The sequence below is a fragment of the Silene latifolia genome, chromosome 2 (assembly GCF_048544455.1).
Source record: "Silene latifolia isolate original U9 population chromosome 2, ASM4854445v1, whole genome shotgun sequence".
NCBI lineage: Eukaryota > Viridiplantae > Streptophyta > Magnoliopsida > Caryophyllales > Caryophyllaceae > Silene > Silene latifolia.
This window is the reverse complement of record NC_133527.1, coordinates 137487079-137511847: the sequence shown is the minus strand read 5'-3', so window position 1 is coordinate 137511847 and position 24769 is coordinate 137487079. Positions and strand designations below refer to the sequence as shown.

The 24769-nt window shown below is 35.7% G+C and overlaps 1 long non-coding RNA gene across 6 annotated transcripts; it reads right to left on the bottom strand.

The window, feature by feature from the left end:
- Positions 1-286: 286 nt before the first annotated feature.
- On the bottom strand, positions 287-23590 carry LOC141643030 (uncharacterized). Of its 6 annotated transcripts, none has more exons than XR_012543589.1 (5): positions 23310-23590; positions 22050-22392; positions 2976-3066; positions 2393-2450; positions 287-680 (listed from the first exon to the last, which is right to left on the bottom strand). It is a non-coding gene; the product is annotated as an uncharacterized LOC141643030 (long non-coding RNA). The 6 variants fall into 6 exon arrangements; XR_012543593.1 differs by having other exon boundaries at positions 287-651; XR_012543591.1 differs by lacking the exon at positions 2976-3066 and having other exon boundaries at positions 289-651.
- Positions 23591-24769: the final 1179 nt, after the last annotated feature.

Below are 24769 nucleotides of genomic sequence, written 5' to 3'. Positions count from 1 at the left end.
AACAAGAATATCTTTTATCATAAACAAATATATTAAGTAAGATATACAAGATATGTAAAGATATTCTTTATAGAATAAAATCTTCACAAGATATACCTTAAGTTACACGAGATGTCACGGCTCATATGCCTCGTGACTCGTGCAAATTCTAGCTCAATATATGGGTTAGAATTTAGGTTTTAAGAGAGGCTTTGTTGAAATCCTAATTAGTAGCATGGTCCAACTCATAAGTTGACCCAAAACAACTACTAACCAACGTTTAACATAAAACCGAACTCCGCACTAAACCAGGGTTAATTAAATAAATACTCTTATCAAAATATTTAAAATACACTTTAAACAATTTTCAAAATAATTTTGAAACAGTATATGTCGTGTATAATAAACTCATCATCTCAATGTTATAGTAGGAGAGCTATAACATTGAGCTCTTTTACTAGTAATGTTATAGCTGCAAAGCTATAACTTTACCAACTTAAGAAATTCATTCGTAGTTACCATTACGAGACAATCATCTATATTATTCTAATCTTCATAGGAGATCTTCGAGTATAGTCTACTTCATCATCCAAGCTTGATTAATCTTTAGACGGACTTCGTTTTCACATAATTCTTGAATGAATCTTCAGATTGTTTGATCTTCAACTGAGGCTTGACCATCATATACTTCCATCACAATTCTGTTTGTTGCTTGTAATGAATAAGTCTAATCTAAAAGATCTTAACAAACGATTACACGTAACGAGTATATATAATATTAAAACACCTTGACATCATCAAAACATAAACATATATTCTATATGGTTCAACAACGGGAGACGGGAATTCCGCCTCATTGTCCTCTTTCCTACAAGTCATACAAAATGCACTAGGAAAGAAAAGTAGAAAGGATTTGACGGATATAATGGCTATGAAATGTTATAATAGTATGCAAAATAGGCTCAATTAAGGAACTAAATATGCGCAATTAAGAGTCACATCAACAGCCTGAAACTTTTATTTGCGCTTGTAAATACTGCAGGCAGTAAGACACGAACAATAGTTTCATTACTGATCAGATAGAAATGGGGAGAGTTCTTAGAGTAATTCCTCTGATGTGCAAGGTAGTTCATAATCATCGACATTCGACAATAACGACATCTTTCAAAGGTGTTTTTCCTACTGCCATATGAGCCTCTCCCCTTCCCCCTCCCCATTGCTTTCCACTGTCGACCCGTCTACCTTAAAAACAAACTGAAAAGTCCCTCTCATATACATTAATTTGTCATCTAACATAATTGCACATTGCAGATGCATTTGCAGTATAAGTACTTCTAGGAAAAAAAGGGACGCCTAATGACATAAACAAACCATCATGATCATGCATTGACTTAGGACTACACACCAAATTTAAACAAGACAAGGGTCAAATGAAATTTTGCAAGAATTATCCTTCTAATTCCAAGTTCTGTACTTCCCTAAACATACTTATACTAAACTTTACAATAACAGATTAATACTAGAAATTTTAACATGACTATACCCTTACAATAACACACTTTTACCATTAGAGTAACACATGTATACCATTGTTCTAATACGATCATAACATTATTAATAGCTCAAACTAGTAAGCACATTCTATAGTCTTATAAGCACCTTCTATAGTTTTAATACCAATAACTAGTAAGCAATATTAAGAGGATTAAAGTGTAACACCGACTTTAGAATCATTGTAACAAGATTACACTATTAGAGTAACACAATTATACCACTAAAGTAACATAGTTAAAAAGCACTCGTGCAATCTACACCATTAAACTTCGTCCTACTCCCACTACACACGATTCAGTTTAACGGTCGCAACCAAACTTCGCATCCCAAGAGAAAATTATACTGTATACTAGGTAAAGGGTTGATAACATAAAATTTATCGAAAAATGGATGAACATATATATGCTCACATAACTTTAAATATAAATTAAAATTTGAATGAAAATATATCTTAGACATCTCAGCTTGTCTGAAAATTTCGACTACAATTGCTACATCAAGTTATCAAAAAGTCATGTGGACTTGCGATTATCCATAGAGCAACAAAATTTCTTAACAAGAATTAAGTTATGGACGTACCATAGTTAAAAGTAAATAAAATAGAAAATATGGAGTATTTGTATAGAAGCGAAGACTATATGATGCATGAAAATGAGCAAGAGGCCATCAAAGAAAAGCAAATTGAAAGAATTTAACAAGCGTAAGAGTATAATTTATCAATTAGCACAACTAATTAGAAACATAATGAAGAAATTGAAGAATCTAGAGAATTGTAGCACACGCGTATTGAGAGCCGCTTGATTCGATGAAAACGAAACCGAAGATGAAGAACTATGTTGAAAAAAAGTCCAGAAAATACCTAAATCGAAAGGATCAGAAAGGCGATTGTAGATGACGATGAAGATCGGCGTAAACACCTGTACACAAATAAAATAGGGAATCGTGTAAGAAAAGTTAGAGATTTAAAGAAGAAACGGAAAAATTAAAGATGAATTAGAAGAATTAAACAAGGATTGAGGATGATTAAGAAAATTCACCAGATGAAAGATCAGAGTGAAGATTATGAGCAAGCTGAACGAGGTCGAAGGAGAAATTGGAAGAATGAGAAAGAAGAGAGAGAAAAATCTTATGAATTATGACGGAAATAATGCAAGATCACGGGTTATATATCTTATAATTACAATATAATCCTTTAGATTAAATCTGAGCCATCGATTTAGATGATCAGGTGATAATCAGACGGTTAGGAATAGTAGGACGGACTCACCTAAGAAGCTAGACTCAATAGATCCTATATATAGAGTTAAGATCAAGAGAGTCCGCCCATCTTAAATGAGTCCTGCGTCCAAATCTGGACCGTCAGATCTAAGTCATCAACGGCCAAGATTGAGTGTGTGTCGTAAGGCTTTAAGCGTTATCTATCTACCAAAAATAGAATTTACTTTTCATTCCCTTCGTCACTTTCTCTTTCCTCTCCTCTTCAGTCTTCTCTCAATCATCTTCCAACGCTTCTCACAAATTGACTTCGAACTCCTACAACGACGGTCGACAACAACAATAACTCGATCAAAACTACAACCTACATGAAATTAGGTACGAATTACTGAATTTGTTGTTGAGTCTAGTTAAATGACGATAAAAATTAAGTCAAATTTGAAAGTGAACCAAGATCGAAATTAGGTCAAATAATATGCTTGGTTTGGCTTATTACTGGATGTAATTGACGCGATTGAGTTTCAATGTTGTTGATTTGATCATTTCGTAATTTTTTTGAGAAATTAAGTGCTATTTTGCTGGAATTAAGCTACAAATTTGGTTTGAATTACATTCTAATTAGCCACAGAAATTTTCAATGGATAATGATCTAGAATGTTTGATTTCAAGAGGATAATGTGTGTGAAAGCCTTGTGAATTCATGTTTGGAGTACTCAATAGTTGATTTTAAGCTATGACTTATAGTATATGATGCAATTGTTTACATTTGCAACAATTTTTGTGGTAAGTTAAAAGTTAAAAGATGAAAGAAAGAAGTCATGTAACTGTAACAATTTTGATAATGATCTAATTATCAACCTTCGATTTTTTGGAGGTGTAATGATATTATTCAGACGATATACATAATGTTACGATAGTTTTACCATATTTGTCAATCCGTGTTACTTTTATGTTGTGACCGTGTTATAATAATGGTATCACCGTGTTACATTAATAATGTATATACGTTACACAATGCTTTATGAATGATTGCTAGCGTATTTCAATTTCAACAAATCCGTCAATCTTTTGTTATTATACTGCTTTTCTAGGTGTCAAATTGAGTTTTATGTGTGTGCATAATCAAATCTATATTCTGATAATTTCCTTTGGTCTATTATATTTTAACTCATATGCTTCTCATTGGGAAATTAAGTAGCTAAAACTTATGTGTGTAATGAAGCTATAATGGTTACTAAGTTGCACAACCTGTTTTCTATACAATACCGTCAGTTATAGGCTAATCTTTGTAATAATAATGGTTTAACTGTGTTGCGATAACAGTTTAATCGTGTTACAATAACGATTATACTTTGTTACAATAATGGTTTACTCGTGTCACAATAACAGTTATACTTTGTTACAACAATGGTTTACTCGTGTTACAATAACGGTTATACTTTGTTATAATAATGGTTTACTTGTGTTATAAGAACGGTCATACTTTGTTGCAATAATTGTTTACTCATGTTACAATAACGGTCGAACTGTGTTATGTCATGAAGAAGTTTAGAGTGATCTTATGTCATGAAGAAGTTTTTCGGCTTCCTGTCAAAATGGAACTTGATGGGCAGGTTACATGTATGATATAGATAGCAGACGGGACTTATTATCGTCTAAGAAAGGATAAAGGGATTTTCTCTACATTTTTGTCAAGATTTGTATTATTTCTAATTCTATAATTTTTGTATTGGTGAAATCCTCCACAGATTCATATACTACCAAGATTTCATTCTTATTGCTCGGTGCTACTATTTGTACAACATTTTAACTCAGTTTGATGGGGTATGAAATATGGTTCATCTTTGACCCACTTAGAAATGTTGATGATCATAACTTTGTACGTATTACCTGGTACTTTAGTAAGTTACTTGTTTTTGAGAGCCTTAATCGAAGAATAATATGCGTCTTTTGGCCTTATTAGCTGAACAATCATGGTATATCAAAAACCTATTAGCTGAAGTGGTAGAGCATCGTACAATTGTGCGACATCGTACAATTGTACGAATAATGTGGGTTCGAATCCCACATAGGTTATCTCACTTTTCATATGTTTGGTGTAAATTTTTCCATGGAAACATAGATTGTGGGCTTGTGGCTATTCTTTATTTTTATTAATCAACTCTAAAAAAACACGCACATCATTATCGTAACATAATTGTACCATAGTTGTAACATAGTTTATGTTACACCATTGTCGTAGCATTGCAATGGTAAGATATTCAAATAAAACCTGTGTGAAATGCTTATCCAAAGCATGTGCTAGTTAAAATATAGGATAACAAGTACCAGCTTTTTATGCCTCAAAGTCAGTCATGTTTGAATTGGGCTCAGTCATGTTTGAATTGGGCTCATCTAGACATGACACCAGGTCAGTAATGTTTTAGAGTAACACTTGTTAGCCTTTACTGTAACACTAGTTAGCCTTTACAATAACCAGCATGGGAATTGAACCCACATCTTGTGGGTGGCACAATGCTCTACCATTTGAGCTAATTGGTTTTTAGTGTTACAATGACTACAAATATGAGTTACAATAACATCAAACTCGTGTTATAATAATAAAAAAAATTGTGTGTTACAATAACCGCTGGTATGTGTTACAATGTCGGTAAATTTGTGTTACAATTGTTGGAGTATGTGTCATCAACAATGGTGCGATCACATGTTTAAATCTCATAATAAGAATACGTAAGGGATGATTCAATTAAATTGTCAACTGATCAACATTAATCAGTAATGATTGGCTAACTAGAGTTTGACATTACTGTCGTTTGACGGTGGTGATCAGTTGATCCCTTAAGGTCACACCTATAGGACAATTCCCTTAATAGATTAATTAATTAATTGTATAACGATGCAGATTAATTAATTCCTTGAAATTGAACAATTTGTTTTGTGAGTAAGAATAAGTATCTTATTGTAATTTGATTAAATAAGATTTATTTTAGTAATTAAAAGATTTCATTACTAAAATTCATTATTGTTTGTGAAACAATTAAATTAAGAATGATTGATTAATTATAATTGCAAAATGTTGTGAATTATATTTATATGACCCATTTTAATAATTGTAATCATGTATTACTATCTAATTTGTCACAAGTAATTTATTTGTTATAAAATGATATTTAAGGGGTTAAATATGCATTGAAATATCTATGGGCATGGTGTGTTTAGAGGAGGATGTGTTAGATCATGTTAGAAATTGCCACATTTCATGATTATGAAATATGGCAAAAGAATGTCAAAACCACCTTTCTAAATGGGTATTTAGAGGAGGATGTGTTCATAACACAATCCGAGGGTTTTGTAAATCCTTAGAATCCTAACATTGAATAATCATATGATCACTAGCAAGAATAAGTTCAGAAATTTGCATGAATGGAACTAGGATAGTTGCCATTTCATCCATGAACATATGAATGATGTAGTGTACACATATTAGTTTTGTATTTAGAAATGTACCTAAATAATTGTTATGATGTACACTAACTCTAAATAAGAATATAATTCATGTTTTTGAAGAAAAACGCAAAAGGATTTCACTATTATGCAATTAAAACAAGCGTTGTGCCCTTACACACCACGATTAAGTTTATGGTGAGACCATACAAATCAAGGTAATTAGATTCAAACTAGAAATAAATGTCATATGTACAAGACTCAAGTTGGTGACCCCTATCATTTCTCAATTCTCGATTGAAAATCACATTTAGAAACTAGTTTTGACTAGTCTCCCAAATCATTTGATTGGAAATCTTTTGGTGTGTGCGAATCTTGTATTCAAAGAAAGATTAATTCATGACTTCTTTCTAGAAAAGGATTATGAATAGAGCAAGATATTCGCCCTATTTACACCTTAAAGTGTATTGTCGAATACAATTTCAATCAAAAAAGGTTATTACTTCTTCATCTCTTTTACCAACGAACTAGGTAGATACTTGGTATCCACTTAATGAGGTAAGAAGAGAAATTCTTTGAATAAGTTCAAAGAATGTTTAAAAAGTATCAAGACCTAGAGATTATAAAACCAAAGTATTAGTACTTTGTTAAAATAGGAAACAATAAAGTGAAGACTTTGATTTACACCAAATAGAGTGTGATATGGTATCACAAGATCACTATCATAATCACACCCTATGAAGATAAGGTGTGTTATAAGGATACAAAGAATCCTATACGATATGATTGAATCTTTACTATAAAGTTGGAAGTAGTTTCTATCACATTTTGTCTAGTATTTATTTTTTCTCACTAAAACAAAATATAGTTAAAGCAATCAAGTACAATTCATATATGATATGATTAGGCATGGTACCTAAGTTGTAGCTTATTTCGGAATAAAGCATATAGCTTTGTAACCCAACTATCACGAGAACAACAGGTTTGTGGCTCGTGATGCTGTCTTTTGAGAAAAGAGGATTATTTCTTAAAGACAGAGTGGGAGAAAATGTTCAAGAGCCACAAACTGAGAATAAGAAGTAGGAATATGTTCCTTCTTGGTCAAAACCAGTAATTATTGATTCGAAACCTAAGTGGACATGAGTCATGTTATTTTTAAAAGTAACAAACCTGTAACTTATTAAGATGTTTTATTTAGTCTCAACTCCACAAGAGTCTGAAATAAGCATAAACATGAAAATGTTTATCTAGCTTGGTTGGTCGGTGGCAAAGGGTTTTGCACACAACAACAACGCTTCATTGTATTCGGATTCCGAAATAAGCATAAACATGAAAATGTTTATTTACCTTGGTTGGTTGGTGGCAAAGGGTTTTGCACGCAACAACGCTTCATTGTATTCAGATATGATTTGATATAGTTATGATTTGATATAGTTGGATTTTAAAATCATCTTGGATGAGTTTTGTAAATCGCAAACTATCCTAAGGTAGGATACAAACTTAAGAAGAAATCTTAAGTAGAAGTTAAGGAGTTGAATTGTATGTTTTGATCATGTTATAAACGTTTCTCGAATTGTCGAGTAGTTCTGTTTATACATGGAGTTTTGATGCGTGTATTTTATATAAGGTTTTTGCCTCATTTTTACACGCATTTCTGTACTATTTATGTAGCATCTAGCTACAAATACCCCCGAATATTCTACTTTGGTTCATTTTATGTAAATTGCAGGAATAAACCAAAGGGGAGCTAAATCGAGCCTAATTCGTCCCATTTGCATGCATTTATGGAGAACAAGGAGCCGGAGTTTAGAATCTAACACTTTGAAGACACTTGATCAGGTTTCGGAAGATGTTTAGTGCCTAAACGTACCAAGATAGCTCGATCGACTACTTTTCTAGTCGATCGAATGCTTTATATACTGAAGGTTACTCGATCGAGCAGTCCAGTATTTACTCAAGTAGGGATTGCAAGGAAGTACTCGATCGAGTGGTTTATTTCCACTCGATCAAACGGTTTTACGCTTAGTTGCTCGATCGAGTGGTTTATTTCCACTCGATCGAGTGATTTTACCCGGATAAGAGTTATTCCGCCTAATTTCGTATGGGCTTTTGTAATTAGTCCATAGGTTAGGTTTAGGAGAGGATTTTTGTATGTTAAAAGAACACTAGACTGCGTAACTCCTCTCATTCACTTTTACTCTATCTTTTGCTACTGTTCTTGGATTTTGCTCTTCTTGTACTCTTTTGCTACTCGAATTCGGATTTGTATTGGTATTATTATCCCTTTTTAATTCCCTAATCATATTTATTGTTATTTTGTTATCTCTCTTTTATTTCTATCATCTTTACTCTATTCAATCCTTATTAGTTTTCCTATCATGTTTAATTCTCTTTATTTATATGTTGTTGTTGTTAATTCAATGATGATGAGTAGCTAATTCCCTTCTGCTAAGACTAAGGGGGATCCATGATTATGAAGGGATAGTAATCGATTTATTAGGTTAATGCTGGTGTAGTTCTTTGTTGTTAACTGCTGCATTTATCTGTATCTGTTTAATTGAGTCGACGCAATTAGGCATTTATATCTCAGCGAACCTTGACCTGGACCGAAAGGTTGGAAAGGGCGAGACTAGTAGCGAACAATAGGGCATTATATTAGAGCGAAAGCTAAGCTATTTATGTTTTAGGGCGAGTTGAGACCGAAAGGAGATATTCACTGCTCCATAGACCATACTTGCATTGACCTGAGACCTAGATTACTTAACTTTCTCTATCTGCTTAATTCCTTTCTCTGCTTTATTCTCTTTCTTACTCTCATTAGTTTAGAACAATACATTTAAAACCCCCCCAATTTGGTTACCGTGACGAACTTAGAAAAAGCTGACATCTTCCCATCTCCCTGTGGAGATCGACCCGACTTCCCTAGCTATATTAGATAGAGCCAGTTCGTTATTTTTGATAGGTATACGACTGCCCTGTCAAATTTTTGATAGGTATACGAATCTCCAAGTTGGCCTTACTCATGAGGGGCCAAAAGTACTGGAAGACGGGGTTTTGACAGCTGAAGATACCCCAGAGGATGATATGGATGAGTTTTTGGACGAAATCCTTGCTGCGTGTTGTCCAGACACTCGATCGAGTGAAATAATTCATCCCATCATTCGATCGAGTGATAATAGTGGTCGATCGAGAAGTGCACAAATTGCAGATGGTCGATTGAGTGATATTCTTACTCGATCGAGTAAATTTGCTGAAGAAATCACTCGATCAAGTGATAAAATTGATCGATCGAGTAAGCCAGAAAAAAAGATCACCCGATCGAGTGAAGAAAATGGTCGATCGAGTATTTCCCAACGTGAAACCACTCGATCGAATGGTAAAAGTACTCGATCGAGTACCAGAAGCAGCGGAGATCCTATTTTACTATCTAATTCCGCTACCGTGTCATCTTCCCCTGCTGTGGAGATGTCACGCACTAACAAAGGTAAAGAGAAAGTCGCGGGTCCACTCATTGCTACCAGAGTGCCCTTCCGTGTCGTCGAAGGACGCAAAGATCGAGCGACATGACGGTAAGTTTGTGGACGTTGTGAAGAACCCTGTAATTGTCCCTTTACCGAACTTGTTACTCAGTAATGCACTTACGCTAAGTTTATGAAAGATATTGTGACGCGTAAGAGAGATTTAAGTGAATTTAAGACGGTTTCATTTATGGAAGAGTCTAGTAATTTACTTTTAAATAAAGCTCCACCTAAAATGAAAGAGGCGACTTTTCTATTACCCGTATTATAGGCAATGTGGTTATTGATAAGGCTCTTTGTGATTTAGGAGCCAGCGTTAGTGTCATGCCCCTATCCTGTCTGTCATGCAAGAAATTGAATATGAGTCATCTTAAGGTGACTAACATTACCCTATAGATGGTCGATAGATCTGTTAGGAGACCCTTAGGTGTCTTAGAGGACGTGCTTGTGAAAATAGGCAAGCTCTTTATACCGATTGATTTCATTGTTTTAGATATAGTGAGGACACCGGACCCCAATTATCTTAGGAATACCATTCCTTTGCACAAGTGGGTCGTTATTGATGTCAAACAAGGGCGTTTGACTCTTGCAGTAGGGGATGACGTGATCACTTTCAGTCTGCCTAGTACTTTGGCTCGGCCAATGATAGAGGATACTTGTTATTCGGTTGATATTATTGACGAGTCTATTTATGACTTCTGGTCGGATTCTTTTATGAAGGACCCACTAGAAGCTCTTATGCTTTTTTATGAGTGTGCGAGATAGCCCGGATGACGATGTATTTGTGTTGGATTTGCTTATAGATGATTTAGATGAGCGTGGACTCACCGACGCTGAGGGAGAGCAAGTGGAACAGATAATTAGCACTCTTTGCTCCATTGAGGTAAAGGTACCGGAACGTAAGCCTCTTCCTTCTCATCTAAAATATGTTTTCTTAGACGATACTGAGCAATATCCAGTCATTGTTAGTGCTAAGCTTTATAATGATCAGCTGACTTCCTTGTTAGCCGTGCTTAAGAAAAACAGGAAAGCAATGGGTTATTCATTGGACGATATCAAGGGGATTAGTCCCGATATTTGTATGCACAAGATAGAGCTGGAGGAAGATCACAAACCTTGCAGATAGGGTCAGCGCAGGCTGAACCAGAAGATGCAAGATATTGTGATGGCTGAGGTAATGAAGCTGCTCGACGCAGGTATTATTTATTCTGTTGGTCATTCTAAATGGGTGAGTCCAGTGCAGGTGGTCCCGAAGAAAGGAGGGACTACTGTGGTTAAGAATGATAAGAATGAGTTAATACCTACTCGAGTAGTGACTGGTTGGCGGATGTGTATAGATTACAGACAACTTAATGCCGCCACCAAGAAAGATCACTTTCCCCTTCCTTTTATTGATCAAATGGTAGAAAGGTTAGCTTCTCATAAGTTTTTCTGCTATTTAGACGGGTATTCAGGGTTCTTCCAGATCCCTATCCACCCAGACGATCAAGCTAAGACTACATTTACTTGTCCTCAGGGCGTGTTTGCTTATCGCAGGATGCCTTTTGGTTTATGTAATGCCCCTGCCACCTTTCAAAGGTGCATGATGGGGATATTTTCAGAGTATATTGAGTCTATTATGGAAGTTTTCATGGACGATTTCAGTATTTATGGAAGTGATTTTTCTAACTGTCTGTCTAACCTTGATAAAATGTTCATACCGCATCGAGGTTAATCTTGTGCTTAATTGGGAGAAGTGCCATTTCATGGTCAACGAGGGAGTTGTCCTAGGGCACTTAATGTCTGATAGGGGAATAGAGGTTGATAAAGCAAACGTGGAAGTGATTTAGCAATTACCACCTCCTGTTAATGTTAAGGAGGTGAGGAGTTTCCTTGGCCACGCCGGCTTTTATCGCCGGTTTATCAAGGATTTCTCAAAAATTGCTAAACCACTTACACAACTGCTACTTAAGGATGCCCCTTTTGTTTTTCGATGAGTGTTTTTACGCTTTTCACGGGTTAAAGCGGGCTTTAGTCTCTGCGCCGATCATACTGACCTCCCGACGGGACTTTAGTTTGAGATAATGTGTGATGCCAGTGACTATGCACTAGGAGCGGTGCTAGGCCAAAGGAATGACAAAGCTTTGAATGCTATCTACTATACGAGTCGAACTCTGGATGAGGCTCAAGTGAAGTACACTACCACTGAAAAAGAGCTGCTAGCTGTAGTTTATGCCTTAGAGAAATTTCGTTCTTATTTGATTGGGTCGAAGATTTTGTTTTTACCGACCATGCGGACTTTGAGGCATCTCCTTGCTAAGAAGGAGGCTAAACCACGGCTACTGAGATGGATACTCCTTCTTCAGGAGTTTGATTTGCAGATTAAAAATAAGAAAGGAGCTGAGAACGTTGTAGCTGATCATTTATCGCGACTGTCGCGACAAGAAGGGGAAGACTCTCTACCTATTGATGATTCTTTTCCTGACGATACTCTATTTGCTGTATTATCGTCTATTGTTAACCAAGAGCCTTGGTATGCAGATATAGCTAACTTCGTTGTCAGTGGCAAGCTGCCGCCTGACCTCTCTCATCGCCAGAGGAAGCGTTTTACGTATAACGCTAAGCAAAGATTTACGGGATGATCCTTATTTGTTTAAGGAATGTGCGACGGTCTCTCAGACGTGTGTATTCCGCAATGGGAGGCCAAAGTAGTCCTGGAAGGCTGTCACTCCTCTTCCTATGGTGGTCACCACGGTCCATCGCGTACCGTGGCTAAGGTACTTCAGTCTGGTTTTTACTGGCCTTCTTTGTTTGTTGATGCTAAGTCTTTTGTTTCAGCTTGTGATGCTTGCCAACGATCAGGGAACATTTCAAAGAGACATGAGATGCCACAAAATGGTATCTTAGAGGTTGAGGTTTTCGATGTCTGGGGCATTGATTTCCAAGGACCGTTCCCGTCTAGTAAAGGTAACAGGTACATTTTAGTGGTTGTAGATTATGTGTCAAAATGGGTTGAGGCAATTGCCTCACCTCATTGTGACGCCAAGACCGTGATAAAAATGTTTAAAAAGGTCATATTTCCCCGATTTGGTGTCCCTATGGTCGTCATTAGTGATGGGGGAATGCACTTTAAAGAAAAGAAACTAACTTTTATTCTGTCTAAAGTTGGTGTCCAACACCGACGTGGTTTGGGGTACCATCCCCAAACTAGTGGTCAGGTTGAGGTCTCTAATCGCGAGTTGAAAGAGATCTTGTCTAAGGTAGTTTCTAAATCACGGAAGGACTGGAGTCTTAAATTAGAAGACACATTATGGGCTTATAGAACTGCCTTTAAGACACCAATTGGTGCATCACCTTATAGGTTAGTTTATGGGAAATCATGTCACTTACGTGTTGAATTGGAATGTAAGGCTTGGTGGGCAATTCGTGAGCTTAACTTTGATCCTAAGTTGTGTGGTCAGAATCGTCTTTTGCAGCTAGATGGGTTGGAAGAATTTAGGCTTAATGCCTATGATAGCTCGCGCATTTATAAAGAAAAGACGAAGAGATGGCATGATAAGAGAATTCTACCTCGGGAGTTTCATGTTGGGCAAAAGGTGCTACTGTTCAATGCCCGATTGCGATTGTTTCCTGGCAAGCTGAAGTCCAGGTGGAGTGGTCCTTATACGGTGACGGCTGTTACCAAATTTGGATCCGTGGAGCTCGAAGACTCCGAAGGTAGTAGGTTCAAGGTGAATGGGCAATATGTGAAGCATTATCACGAGGCAAATGAAGTAGACAATCGTGTTGAAGTCTTGTACTTTGACGAGCTTGACGCGCCAATTAATTGATGCCAGAAAGATCGTGCGGGACCTCTTAAACTTGCGCTCTCCGGGAGGCAGCCCGGACTGTTTTATTGTACTTTTGTTGAACTTTTTATTTTTCCTTTAGCTTTATGTTGAACTTTAGACGCTAGTTTTATGCAACTTTTGTATTTTCCTTGCTTTAATGCGTGTTTTGCAGGTTAATCAACTCAATCGAGTAGTTTTTCTACTCGATCGAGCACTTTTGGGGTATTATTCACTCGATCGAGTGATATATATACTCGATCGACCAGTTGCATAAACACGTTTACTCGATCGAGTGATTATTTTACTCGATCGAGTCCTTCCAGCCACCAGTTCACTCGATCGAGCTATTCCAAGCTAGTCGATCGAGTAGTTTTGTCTGCCAACTGCTATTTTACGTCTATTGAGCTACTGCTTGACTTTCTTTGACATCCCATGTTCATGGTCGGTTTGGGGAGGTCCCTCTTCATGACGTCTTGTAAGTATTCTGACTCCACTTCTCCTTTTCTCTTCAGTTTGCATTTCTTTTCCTATTTTTGGTACAATGAGGGCATTGTACGGTTTGGTTTGGGGAGGTATGCATCCATATCTGTGTCTGCACGTTTTCTTGCATTTTCGCTTGCACGTTTATTTATTTTCGCATGCATTGTTGTTTTTAATTAAAAAAAAATCATAAAATTCAAAAATTTTCACGTTTAATTTGAGTCGGAACGTTTGAAATTTGACGCTACATTGAATCCTTACTTGAGCCTTGCATATTCTTGATATTTAGTTGGCATGATTATGTGCATGATCTACGAGTTTTTGTTTCTCTCTTATCTGAACGAATAGACTTGATTCATATATCGGCAAGCTACATTACATTCTGAGGTTAGAGCTTTATAAACTGGTGACATTCATGACCGGTTTCATTTAGGATGTGAGTAGTACTCTCTTTAAGGCATGTAACATCAATTTGCATAAGCATGAGTCTAGTCTTCTTAATACCTGTATGCATTCGGTCTATGGATGGTGACACATGTTAGGAGAGGCAGTTCCCTTTTATTTCATTCTACCCATGAACCCCACATAGCCAAATTGCCTTTTTGTCCGATTAGCTACTATCTATAATTTTTCCTACCTTAGCCGAGCTAGTGATGAGTAGCTGTTTGGAATGTTTTACTGCAGTTGGGTTATTTTTATCTGATTTTCAGAAGCTGGTGGAAGAATTGAAGGGAATGAAAGAAAAAAAATGGATGAAAATGAAAAAAAAAAGGAAACAAAAGAATGGAAAAAATGGAATATGGAAAAGAAAAGGAAAGAAAAAAATCACGTGAGAAACGAAAAAAAAAAAAAAGAGAAATTGTACGGATGATCTTCACTCCCATGTCTAATGTATATCTTATGGGGAGTTGACAAGTATTGGTGTTTCGTGAGTTTAGTGCATGGAATTTGCACTGTTTTGTTTTGTTATATTGAGTACGAAGTTGGGATGCAGTTCAAAATTTGGATTCGTTGTTGCTAGCCTGGCTATTAACTCCACATATCCAAATTCATCTTAGCCCCTTCTTACCCATTACCTCACTTACCCAAATGTAAGTCCTCGACATGTGTCTTGGTCATTAGTATGGTTGGAATGCGTATGTATGGTTGTAGAGACTTTATTCATGTTAACTGCATGCATGTTCTTAAAGATCGAGTTAGGTGAGTGTCTTTACTTCTTTCTATCTTTCACATATATACTCACCTTGTGCCTAATTTTGAGTGATGAGCGACCCGTGAGAGTCCGATATCTTTTGAGTCTTGCAAGGTCGACGGTTCAGTAAGTTTGAAACATTGATTTAACTCATTTGCACTTCTCATTTGCCACTGTGTTAGTTGTTGCATTAAACTGGTTTTGGTGGGTGATTTGTAGCTGATGCGTTGGTCTCGTTCCACTGTTTATTTTTAGTTGCATTCATAATTTGCTTGGGGAGAAGCAAAGGTTTGGTTTGGGGAGATTTGATGCGTATATTTTATATAAGGTTTTTGCCTCATTTTTACACGCATTTCTATACTATTTATGTAGCATCTAGTTACAAATACCCCCGAATATTCTACTTTGGTTCGTTTTATGTAAATTGCAGGAATAAACCAAAGAGGAGCTAAATCGAGCCTAATTCATCCCATTTGCATGCATTTATTGAGAACAAGGAGCCGGAGCTTGGAATCTAACACTTTGAAGACACGTGAGCTGGTTTCGGAAGATGTTTAGTGCCTAAACGTACCAAGATAGGTCGATCGACTACTTTTCTAGTCGATCGAATGCTTTATATACTGAAGGTTACTCGATCGAGCAGTCCAATATTTAGGCATTGCAAGGAAGTACTCGATCGAGTGGTTTATTTCCACTCGATCGAACGGTTTTACGCTTAGTTGCTCGATCGAGTGGTTTATTTCCACTCGATCGAGTGATTTTACCCGGATAAGAGTTATTCCGCCTAATTTTGTATGGGCTTTTGTAATTAGTCCATAGGTTAGGTTTAGGAGAGGATTTTCGTATGTTAAAAGAACACTAGACTGCGTAACTCCTCTCATTCACTTTTACTCTATCTTTTGCTACTGTTCTTGGATTTTGCTCATCTTGTACTCTTTTGCTACTCGAATTCGGATTTGTATTGGTATTATTATCCCTTTTTAATTCCCTAATCATATTTACTGTTATTTTGTTATCTCTCTTTTATTGCTATCATCTTTACTCTATTCAATCCTTATTAGTTTTGCTATCATGTTTAATTCTCTTTATTTATATGTTGTTGTTAATTCAATGATGATGAGTAGCTAATTCCCTTCTGCTAAGACTAAGGGGGGTCCATGATTATGAAGGGATAGTAATCGATTTATTAGGTTAATGCTGGTGTAGTTCTTTGTTGTTAACTGCTGCATTTATCTGTATCTGTTTAATTGAGTCGACGCAATTAGGCATTTATATCTCAGTGAACCTTGACCTGGACCGAAAGGTTGGAAAGGGCGAGACTAGTAGCGAACAATAGGGCATTATATTAGGGCGACAGCTAAGCTATTTATGTTTTAGGGCGAATTGAGACCGAAAAGAGATATTCACTGCTCCATAGACCATACTTGCATTGACCTGAGACCTAGATTACTTGACCGAATGATCATGGTGAACCGTCTGTCTTAGCTGCTTTCTCTATCTGCTTAATTCCGTTCTCTGCTTTATTCTCTTTCTTACTCTTATTAGTTTAGAACAATACATTTAAAACCCCCCAATTTGGTTACCGTGACGAACTTAGACAAAGCTTACATCTTCCCATCTCCCTGTGGAGATCGACCCGACTTCCCTAGCTATATTAGTTAGAGCCAGTTGGTTATTTTTGATAGGTATACGACTGCCCTGTCAAATTTTGTATTATTCACTCGATCGAGTGATATTTATACTCGATCGACCAGTTGCATAAACACGTTTACTCGATCGAGTGATTATTTTACTCGATCGAGTCCTTCCAGCCACCAGTTCACTCGATCGAGCTATTCCAAGCTAGTCGATCGAGTAGTTTTGTCTGCCAGCTGCTATTTTACGTCTATTGAGCTACTGCTTGACTTTCTTTGACCTCCCATGTTCATGGTCGGTTTGGGGAGGTCCCTCTTCATGACGTCTTGTAAGTATTCTGACTCCACTTCTCCTTTTCTCTTCAGTTTGCATTTCTTTTCCTATTTTTGGTACAATGAGGGCATTGTACGGTTTGGTTTGGGGAGGTATGCATCCATATCTGTGTCTGCACGTTTTCTTGCATTTTCGCTTGCACGTTTATTTATTTTCGCATGCATTGTTTTTAATTAAAAAAAAAATCATAAAATTCAAAAATTTTCACGTTTAATTTGAGTCGGAACGTTTGAAATTTGACGCTACATTGAATCCTTACTTGAGCCTTGCATATTCTTGATATTTAGTTGGCATGATTATGTGCATGATCTACGAGTTTTTGTTTCTCTCTTATCTGAACGAATAGACTTGATTCATATATCGGCAAGCTACATTACATTCTGAGGTTAGAGCTTTATAAACTGGTGACATTCATGACCGGTTTCATTTAGGATGTGAGTAGTACTCTCTTTAAGGCATGTAATATCAATTTGCATAAGCATGAGTCTAGTCTTCTTAATACCTGTATGCATTCGGTCTATGGAATGGTTGAGAGATCTAGATAGGGCTGTTTACAGAGTATTGCTCTACCATTCCCCTTTCTACCATTCCCCTTTCTGCTGGGGTGACACAAGACAAAGTTAAGGGAGCTATTTTTCCTTTTTCTTTAGCTGATGATGCCCAGGAATGGTTGAGAGATCTAGATAGGGAGGCAGCCGGTGTAACCGACTGGAGTTCCCTTGCTTTGGCCTTTTACAGGCGATATTTCTCACCGCAGCGCACCAATACCTTGAGAGCTCAGATTAGTTCTTTTGAGCAACTATCTACTGAAGACTTGGATGGGGCTTGGACTAGGTTCAAGAAGCTTGTCCGTTCTGTGACTCATCACGGGTTCAAGCGTTGGTTCCTTTGCACCCAATTTTACAATGGGTTATATCGGAGCCAGAGAGCTATTCTTGACAGCGTAGCTAAAGGGAGATTCACGAAGAATGTTGAAGATGACCAAGCGTGGCGTCTCATTGAAGAGATGGCTATTCATGTCTCTGAATATGGAAATCCCCGAGGTAGTGAGCAAGTTAATGAATTGGCAGATGCTGGTGTGGAAGGTCCTAGCAAAAGTCTAGGTAATGTGGAGATTACAGAAGCTATAAGCGAAAATGCAAGAAAACGTGCAGACACAGATATGGATGCATACCTCCCCAAACCAAACCGTACAATGCCCTCATTGTACCAAAAATAGGGAAAGAAATGCAAACTGAAGAGAAAAGGAGAAGTGGAGTCAGAATACTTACAAGACGTCATGAAGAGGGACCTCCCCAAACCGACCATGAACATGGGAGGTCAAAGAAAGTCAAGCAGTAGCTCAATAGACGTAAAATAGCAGCTGGCAGACAAAACTACTCGATCGACTAGCTTGGAATAGCTCGATCGAGTGAACTGGTGGCTGGAAGGACTCGATCGAGTAAAATAATCACTCGATCGAGTAAACGTGTTTATGCGACTGGTTGATCGAATATATATATCACTCGATCGAGTGAATAATACCCCAAAAGTGCTCGATCGAGTAAGTTTAGTAGGAGTACGTTGGTATTATTAGTCTAATATATGAATGACATATTGATCACTGTGAATGATGAAAGACTTAGGAGAGGAATAATACATTTCTAAGGTATCCAGAGCTATAAAGATAGTTCTAAGAGGATATTACGTTAAATGAATATTCTTATATTGATAAGAGTCTAGACAAGTTCAAAAGTATTGAACATGTAGAAATTGAATCCACATGCTTCCGCTGCGGGATTCATTCATTACGCTAAGATGTATCACTATTCTTAAACCTCGTATACTTGGAGTATGACGAGATGTTACAAATCGAATCTTTGAGAGAAGTCTCTATATAGCCACATAGTTCATTAGTTGGTACTCAGGAAGTACTAAAGATATGAAGCTAAGCATTTAGAAATGAGATGGATTTATGTGCAAGGAGTTACACAAAAAAAAACCATATTCTAAACGCATAAGGATGGTTAGAGAACCATCTTGGCTATATTATTTAAGGAGGATATCCGCTAAAAACGTCCTAGGCAGTTGAACAATGAGATATGCTCAACGGAAATTGAGTACACTTGCAATAATAGGATATGCAAGAAGGAGGGGATGATAATAGGATTCGGTTTTGTGAATTGGAGGAACTATGGTAGTTCATTCCAATAACCGAAGGTCCTATCCCTACTCAGTGTGAGGACAGTGGGAGCTATCCTAAGGCAAGAGAGTCTATGCCTAGATTGGATCTAGACATGTACTCAAGGGTTTTATAATAAAGATTATACATAACCAAAGGGAAAAAGTATATAGTAAGGTTAGGAAAGTGCAAGGTGTTGCTAAAACTTGCTAACCAAGGCCTTTTCATAGGCTAAGCATGATAAGTCATGCCATTTCAATTGAGTTGAGATGTATAGTTATATACAATATTAAGTATGGATTATAGATTATGTAGTAATTGATATGGTATCAATTTTACATATGTGATAATGCACTCATCGTTTGAGTTTTATTCAAAACTCTTTTCTTATAATACTTTGTTTTCCAAATAGGTTGTCGAGACAATATTGAAACCTATTAAAGTGAACTGGATTAACATAGTATTCGCCGCTAGTCACTTATATAAGGTGACATCTCCTAGTGACTAGAATGTGAGTCGATTGATGGCAAGTTCAAGTGCCACAGGGTCATAAGAGATGACTAGTCGATCATATAGGCAGACTATATGGGACACTCTGTCGGGCAGTGAGTGCTTATAGAGTTCTGGAAATTTTATATAGCCTGGTCGTGGCAAGAGCTACTATAGTATTCTTTTGAGTCAATTCTTTGACTAGAGATTGTTCACCCAAGTTGGCACAGTTTCTGAGTGACTTTAAATTATGCTCTACGACTTTCATGAATGAGGTCAAATGGGCATCTTTTGGGTCATGATGAGCTGTGGCTAGACAAAGGGAATAGTGTGATAGGAATTGTCCACCCCCTTCTCAGGGTTATTTTGAATCTCAGGGCCACTCGAGGAGTAGTGAACTGAAAATGCGTGGCCACGCTCGGAAGGTATCTATGGTAGATAATTTCGGTCAGATAGTTACTCTCCAGATCGAGGAAACCACTCTAGATATGATCAAATGCAAGTACGACCTGCAAGACACCTTGCATTAAGTGGGAGATTGTAATAGGACAAGAGAATTGGTGACGCACACTTGTCTCGGATAAGTGGGAGATTGTTGGAGTATGTGTCTTTAACAATAGTGCGATCACATGTTTAAATCTCATAATAAGAATACGTAAGGGATGATTCAATTATATAGTCAACTGATCAACATTAATCAGTAATGATTGGCTAACTAGAGTTTGACATTACTGTTGTTTGACGATGGTGTTCAGTTGATCCCTTAAGGTCACACCTATAGGACAATTCCCTTAATATATTAATTAATTCATTGTATAACGATACAGATTAATTAATTCCTTGAAATTGAACAATTTGTTTTGTGAGTAAGAATAAGTATCTTATTGTAATTTGATTAAATAAGATTTATTTTAGTAATTAAAAGATTTCATTACTAAAATTCATTACTGTTTGTGAAACAATTAAATTAAGAATGATTGATTAATTATAATTGCAAAATGTTGTGAATTATATTTATATGACCCATTTTAATAATTGTAATCATGTATTACTAGTTAATTTGTCATAAGTAATTTATTTGTTATAAAATGATATTTAAGGGGTTAAATATGCATTGAAATATCTATGGACATGGTGTATGACACATGACCTACCTTATTACAAATGACAAATTGACAAACATAAAATGGATGTCCATTTTATTTATGGACCGAAAAATAGAGGGTTTTTGGGGTTAGTGGGTGTTTTATTTTAATTGTTAAAATGAAACACAATGAGTACCTATTGCTAAGCCTTACACACCTATGATTTAGAGAAGAGAAAAAGCAAAAGGGTCAAGGCCATGCATTGGCTTTCTTGAACCCCCAAACCGGCTCCCCTCTTTTAGGTAGAGAAAAATGTTCTCATTTTTCTCTTAATCAATTATTCACATTCTCACATTATCACCTCATCTCTCTAAAATAGTTTTAGAAACTTTGATTAATTGTTCATCTAAATTCTAATATCACATAACATTATTACTAGTGTAGTAATACAAATATTATTAGAATCTTTAAGGACAACTAATATATTAATCTAATTAATTAGTATATTAGTATTAAGGGTTATTGTCTTGGTGCAACTAAGAGGAGAGTTCCTAATATGGAGTTTGGGTTTTGGAGGATCATCCTTTTACTAATTGCTCAAGATCTACAAGAGAAGGAGTCTCTTGTGGTGCCCTATTTCGAACCATGCAACAATGTAAGGAGAATTGTTTTTCTTCTTAATCTTCTTATTTTGTATAATTTCATTTTGCATGCAACTAGATCCAAGAGATAAATTAATGAGTAATTTATAAAATCTATTAAATAAGTTTAATAGGGGATTTAGAAACTTTCAACAATAATAGCTTGTATGTGTTACAACATCGATAAATATGGGTTTGAATAACAACTAGTAATCTAGTATATGTTATAACATCGGTAAATATGTGTTACAATAACAGCAATGATATGTTATAATGACACAAATTAAACAAAGACAATAACTAATTGTTACAGGTACACACAAAAATGATGCGTGTTTCCTCATTGTTGAACATAATCAAATTATACACACACAAACCCTAAATAAAAAAAATAGCTCGATTTCATAAGAACGGATGAATTTTCAAGAATTCAACACTAAGAGAAGCAATAAGCCAATTAATAATCTATGATGTAAAAATCGAGATAATCAACGAGATAGATGTAGTTTTGTACCTGAATTCATATGATTTGTTATTGAAGAGAAATTAACCTTAGTTTTGAATCCCGATGCTAAAAACTCAGAAATGACGCGAACGCCTACTAGTAAGGGTCCGAGTGAAACTCTCAATTTCACGTGTTGTTCATTCTTCTACCAGCAAATTTAGTTCCTTCTGAGTGGATACCACATCCAGCAGCAAGAGTAAAACTTTCTTGTCAAAGATTGGCAAGCTTTCTGTTAAGAGCGACTTGAAGTGACTGGTTAAGCTTACCATGACAGCCTGTGATGCATTTTCAGTTTATAACATCAATATCTTTGCTCCAAGAAATTAGTCTGACAAATTTATGTTACAATAACCTGCAAGTTGTGTTACAATACCAAGAACATGTATTACAATAATAACTAGTACGTATGTGTTACCATATTTGAAAATATGTGTTATAATAATTGGAATTTTGTGTTATAATCACACACAATTTCTACATCCACATGCTCATATATTTGGGAAATGAAAGCTTATACAGTACATATTCGAGCCGAGAGTAGTGCAATACCAGCAAGTTGTGTTACAATACCAACAATGCTGTGTTACAACAAGAAGCTCATATTCGTTAAAATGACAATACTCGTATGAATTCTAAGGAATATAATATAAACACAATAAATCCACAGATGTGTTAAAACAACAAGTTAACAACGAACTTTGGTATAATGACAAAAAAATGAGTTATAGTCATAGTTAGTATGTGTTACAAGAATACTAATTATGTGTTACAATGAACATAGATATGTGTTATATGACCAACACTAATGATATAGGCAGATTATCATGCTGAGAAAGTGCGTATATGATTTCAACAGATAGATGATTATATTTAGAAGATGTTAAGTTTATAATAATAATGCAATACGAACAGTAGAGCAATATTGATCGTAAACTGAAACAATAAAAACTTCCTGAATCCGAGCAACATATAGGACAAATGAACATAAATTATATCCGATTACTCTCACTTGAACGCGATATAACTAACAGAATCAAACTCAAAAACTTTTAAAACATCAAATTTCACCAGCTTGATGCAAATTTCCTTCACTCTAACTATAATAAAGCATTTTATATATCATTTGTAAGTAACATTTTCGTATAACAGATACACTGAAAAGCACAATATTATTTTCAAAATTAATCCGAAATTAAGCCTCAATAAAAACATAATTTAATATAACTATGTGAATAAAACTAAATTGAAGTATTAAAATGTAACTTATACCTTTTATAGGTAGAAATACAGAATATTCCATCGTTTGTTGAAATTTCTTCGCCTTTCTCTTGCGATTTGTCAATTTCGCGTTGAACCTTGATAGAAATTAGGAGAAATTGGAATGAATAAGTTGAATAAATTACTAAACGAAAGTTGTTGATTTGATTAAAACCAACGAAATTGTCAATTTTTCATTCCAATTTTTAGATTTTTTTAGGGTTTTTGGATTTGGGGATTAATTTAGAGAGAGAGGCAGGAAGAGGGGGCGTGAGGAGAGAACTGATAAACTGAAATAAGGAGAAGAGAGCGGTTCGGTTTGCTGTTTATGTTATGTTGTACACGTGTCTTAATCTGAGCACTCCATTCTAACAGATCCTATGGTCCATATTTGGACTCAAGACTCATCAGAAAGTGAAGTGGACTCAGGATCCTCGCCGTATATATATATATATATATATATATAGAGTGAAAGATCGTAGTCAAAGATCTTAGATAGTCTAAAGATATCAATAAGAACCATTGGATCTTATTGATCCAACCGTCCTAATTATGACACGTGTGTTTATTTAAAAAAAAAAAAAAAAAAAAAAAAATAGGCGTACGATATATAAAAAGAACGACACATTCATTATTCATCATAAATTCACTTCCTTTTCTCTCTCTAAAACGCCTGTATCTCCATGTACAAACCGCTTCACGTTCTTTTTGTTTGGCAGTTAATTCACTAAACCATAAATTTTTTCCGAAAATTTTATTACATCAAGCAAAATCGCACTAATCAAGTGAAGATCATTATTATATTTACTCAGAACAATCGTTTGAAGATGACGAAGAGGTATAAAATCGCTCTATTTCATTATATTGTTTTTAAACTTATTTCGCCACTTCATGTTGTTGTTGTTCTTTATTATTGTTGTTATTGTTGTTGTTTTTAGTGTTGATTATACTATTTTTTCTTCAAATAATCATCGACTTAGGGTTCATATTTTGCTCAAAGTAGAAATTGATTTTTCCGCGAAAAATTAGGTTATTATTGTTGTTGTTGTTATTCTTGTTGTTGTTAGTCTTGATTATAGTGATTTGAAGCGTTTATTAATTGATCGAAGAAAGAAATTGAGTTTTGGTAAAAAAAATTAGGTATTATTCTTGTTGTTGTTGTTGTTATTGTTGTTGTTGTTAGTCTCGATTATAGTGATTTGAAGCGTTTATTAATTGATCGAAGAAAGATATTGAGTTTTTGTAAAAAAATTAGGTTATTACGAGTTCTTGTTGTTAATGTTCTTTGTTGTAATTGATTTAGGCTAACTGTTTTGCTCGAAGAGAGTAAATGATTTTTCGCGTTCTAGTTTTTCGCTTCAAAATTAGGGTTAATGATTTGTAATAAATGAGCAATTAATGTGTATTACCGTTCTGCTTTCGATTGATTTATTTGTTCGTCGTGTTGAGTTATTTGTGATTTGCAGGGAATG